We start from the raw sequence: 4,495 nt of genomic DNA, 5'->3' as shown, positions 1-4,495 counted from the left end.
ACAGGGGTCGGTGGGGAACATGGAGGACAGGAGGGAGAGGGAAGTAGGATTAGTATGTGAAGTAAGATTCTTTTTAATTTAAATAGAGATTAATAAAAATGAAAGAAGCGAAATGCATTTTGTTTTGAGTTTACTTGGTATGGGGTTTGTGCTATGGAAGTGCCAGGTTTTCCTAACTTTGTTCTCAATTTATATATTTACCACAAAAGATATTTAATGAATTGTATATTTTCAATATCAGCCATAGGTATGTTTTTTTAAATCCAGTCATTTTCATGTTTCTATGTGAAAGGTGTATCTCCTATTTTATTTCTGGCAACAACATATTGTGAACCCATGATATGAAGGCATTTGTAGTCCCACTGTGGCAAAACAATTGTATGGGGCCTCAAGGGGAAGAATGGCTTCATCTTCAAGGTGTGTGAAGAGTCATTAGTAACCAGAAAACCCTGTGAAGTGATTTTCTCTCTTCATTAGTAACCAGAAAGTCCTGTGAAGAGTTTTCTCAAAGATAGGAGAGACTTGAGCTCATACAGCGAGTTACTTCTGAATGCAGACGCAGTTCCAGGTAGAGAGATACAACACCAATCTGCTTACCTGGAGTAGAAGCTACCTGGATCAGAAACCTGCAGGAGGCTGTTCTGCAATGCTGCTATATTGCTGACCTCCTGTCAAGCTCAACCCGCCTGGATAGTTCTCACAGTGAGGATCTGGAGGATGCTCTGGGTCCTGGAAGAGGAAAGAGAAAGCATAAGCAGCTCCTCCTGCAGCACGAGGCCATGCCAGGGGCAAAGGCTGAACCAGGGCCATAAGGCAGCAGGAAAATTACTGTCATATGAACTGATCCAGAAAGGTCCTTGATGAAACTCAACATGCACTCCAAGTAAAACTCTGTTTCCTTGAAAGGAGAGTTTGGTTTATAAAAGCCGATGGGCAGTGGCAGGCTTCAGTGTTAGCAAGGGAAGAATGTCCTCCCTTGTCACTCCCTCCTGTCTGTTAGTGCTGAAACACAAATTCAGGACAAGAAGAAAAAAATACATACATATATATACACGGGGGAAAGAAACATAAAACTCAGATATTATTGTCTATGAAGAAAGTACACCCAACGCAATAAAAATCCTCAGGAAATAAAAACTGAATCTACCAAGACATTCAAGACTATACAAGAAAAGTAAAAAATTCAGCAGATTTTATTTGTAGTGGTATTTCAGTCAAGATTTACTCACATACATGTGCAGACACACATATATAAGAAGCATACATAAGTGCACACATATAAAAACAAAGCAAACACCTACACACAAGTACACAAAGGGACAGAAATATGCCTATGGACATATATCCACATGGACACACAAACATGTATACACATACAGGTAGATACGTACATATACACTCATGCACATGAACACATAAACTCATACAGTCACACATAAGCAAATCCAAAAACCACATTAATATACACATCCATGCACATATCAACACAAACTCATATAGACAGATAGATACTCATACACAGGCATACACACCACATACAAGCAACTAAACATAAGCACTCATAATTAGTTTTCATATTGGGCATTGCTTGTTATTAAACGAACTGACTACATGACTGTGAAAGCTAGGAAGCCTACAATGCACTATCTGTACACTAAAAACCTGAGAATCAGGGAGGAGAATGATGCTGTCCCAGAACAAATAGGGGTGGTTTAAAATAACACTCCCAGAGGTCTGACTTTAACTCAGCTGTGGAGTATGTTCACAGCATGGACAAGGGCACGGGGACAACGTGTCATGGAGAATTCTGGGTGTGGTCCCAAGAACCATCAGAGAGACCTTGCATCCTCACCTTGCAGGGGAACCAGTGTCATCACAGAGTGGCTTTCCCATGGAGAGGCCCATCCACTACTCTCTGATCTGCTCACTTCCGCAGTTTCCACAGATGAGGCAAACTCAAGCACACAGTTTGAGAGTAAAGGCTGCATTCACACTCCCACCTGTGAAAAGAAAGGGGGCTGCATGTAATGTCTAATGTGAGTGAAATGTGGATTTCATGTTGTAATAGTGTGTAAGATTGAGTCATTCTGTGTGACATATTCACCCCAAGACACTGAGTTAACAATGGGAAGTCACTCCAGTATGGCATCTGGAAAGGTCTCTGCAATGTCTTTGTACTGCTAGTGTAAGACTAAAGTCACACTAAAATGAAAATGCCTTCCCCAAACAAAGAGTAATGATGTCATAGAGTTTCTTGTCCCTGCACTAACACCCAAGGAACAGGCTCACGGAGGAGGCTCTAGTCACAGTGGCTCCTGGAACCTTCACTGCTCAACACACTCCACCTGTTTTTGCACTGCACTCTATTATGGCCAACCGAGCCAGCGTGAAAGAGGCAGTTTCTTAATTGGGTGTCATTAGCCCTCACAGTGACCCAGAGAAAGGAGCTGGAAGATTCCAGGATACAGGATGTACCACGCCCTTGGATCACCTGCATCTGCCTCTGCTGACTGGGGAGCAGTTAGAGATGGCAGGCACTCTACAGAGACGGGGAACTGCAGGTGCCACCCATTTCTGGGAGTTGTATTTCAGACATGACTCTGGCCCTTGATAAAGTCCTGTACTTCAGAGGCGCTAAGAGGCTAGAAGGAGAACATCTTACAGAGGCAGAAGGGAGAGAAGAATTTAACAGTCAAAGGTTTCTAATGTAAATTCTCTAAGAACAGGGTGGTGAGACGTGGAGTTAGGAAGAAACAGCAGGCTGGTGAAGCTGAAGCAAACATGAGGCCGTGGAGATTAGCAGCCTACACCTGACATGAGTTTGCGTTAAGTGTGCTTTGTAGTTCCATGAATTTCATCAACACTTGACATTAAATGTGAAAATTCTTGAAAATGGGGGTAAATTCTCACATGTCTATAGGAATAGAAATATACAAATATGAAGTGCATTTGTACTGTTTTGAAGCAGAGCTACTTCAAGTAATAGTTCCTATGTGTTTACCAACGTAAAGGGAAGCATTTGTTCACTTACACATAATGGAGGATAATCCGTGAAGAGAGGAGAGAAACAGCGTTGTTCTGCTGCAGCCCCTTCTGTGGGCGGTGAACACCATGACCCACCAGACTTCACAAGCTCACATGGAGTTCACCGAGAAAGGGAGTGAGGGGATGGGTGGGTGTTGGCCAACTAGGAACAGAGATGGAAGGGGAAGAGAAGAGAAATGAAGGAAGAGACACAGAGGCAGAGAGAGAGGACAGGAGAGACCAGGGAGACAGGGAGAGTCCAGTCGGCCCTAAGGGAACAGCAGGAAAGAGAGGAGAGCAGGAGAGAGAGCAGGCAGAAAGACCCTTAAGACGGAGGCGTCTTTCTCTTAAGGGGTCCTTGCACCTCCCTGGAACCCTGGGCTGACCAGGGTATGGCCTGAGTGCATTCTGCCAGGTGACAGGGGCGGCCAGCAGAATGCCTGAGTCCTTACAGACAGAGACAGAGAGAGAAGGGAAAGAAAGGGATGAAAACGAGAAAAAGAAGCGCCCCGCTTTACACAGCCTGGCAGACTGAACCCACAGACCCCTGCCAACTGCCCCGTCTTCAAGAAAGAGCACACGCGCTGTTTCTGAAGGCAAACAGCTGATTTTGGAAACACGGCTGTCAGATCACTGCAAAGCCGTGGTGTGGGGAGACATGCTCCGGACATGGGTGTGAGGCTGGGCCCTAGCGTTTCTAATCTGATTTTAGCCGACGACAGGGGGTCTTACGGTCACAGCAAGCTGAGCTGCCTTCACTGAAGCGTTTCTGGGTGGACTTTATCGTTGTCCCATGAGGGAAACCAGGGTCGCTATCCGCTGCCTCTGAGACGAGAATAATTGCTTTCCCCCTCCAGCTGGCTCAGCCAGACAGCACTGAAGCCACTGAGAGGCAGACAAGGCCCCGGGATGGTGCACTGAGCGCAGGTTTCAGGCCTCAGAGGCCAGAATCCCAAGTCCCAACGGTCTTTCCACAGGTCCGGGCGCACACCTCAGTGCGCATGTGCGGAGCTCCTGGGCTCTGCCGAGACCTGGTCACCGCGCAGCCGCACAGGGAGAGAAATCAGCCCCGCCCCGAGGGTGGAGCCTCGAGAGCCGAGGGGTGGTGCGAGACACTCTTCTTTTGGAGGGATTGACAGACAGCTAAGTGGGTGGCACGGAGCCAATGGTCAGGTGGAGCACTACCGGAATGGGCGGGGCCTCACATTGGAGAACTTGCTGTGGGCAGGACTTGCCGCAGATGGGCGGAGCTCTAATATAATTGGGCTTCAAGGACCCAGAGAAAAGTCCATGGCTTGAGTGGCTGTTAGGTCCTATTGGGTGGGATCTGCGACAAAGATGCTGGACTGGATAAATAAATGGGGATTGAGGCCTGAGCAGCTGTATCAAGTTCTCACTGGAGGCGGGGCTGGTTTTATGTCCAGTTGGGCGGGTTTGCCATAGGCCAGACTGGGATGGGGTTGTTGTTGTG

General features: G+C 46.8%; 1 long non-coding RNA gene across 1 annotated transcript; it reads right to left on the bottom strand.

Annotated features, from left to right (window-relative positions):
• Nucleotides 1–602: 602 nt before the first annotated feature.
• On the bottom strand, nucleotides 603–4,000 carry LOC121136071. Its single transcript, XR_005873183.1, has 3 exons — nucleotides 3,757–4,000; nucleotides 1,853–2,000; nucleotides 603–729 (listed from the first exon to the last, which is right to left on the bottom strand). It is a non-coding gene; the product is annotated as an uncharacterized LOC121136071 (long non-coding RNA).
• Nucleotides 4,001–4,495: the final 495 nt, after the last annotated feature.

Source organism: Mesocricetus auratus, unplaced genomic scaffold, assembly GCF_017639785.1.
Source record: "Mesocricetus auratus isolate SY011 unplaced genomic scaffold, BCM_Maur_2.0 Super-Scaffold_100047, whole genome shotgun sequence".
Taxonomy (NCBI): Eukaryota; Metazoa; Chordata; class Mammalia; order Rodentia; family Cricetidae; genus Mesocricetus; species Mesocricetus auratus.
The sequence above is the reverse complement of the archived record's forward strand: the minus strand, read 5'-3'. Positions and strand labels throughout refer to the sequence as shown.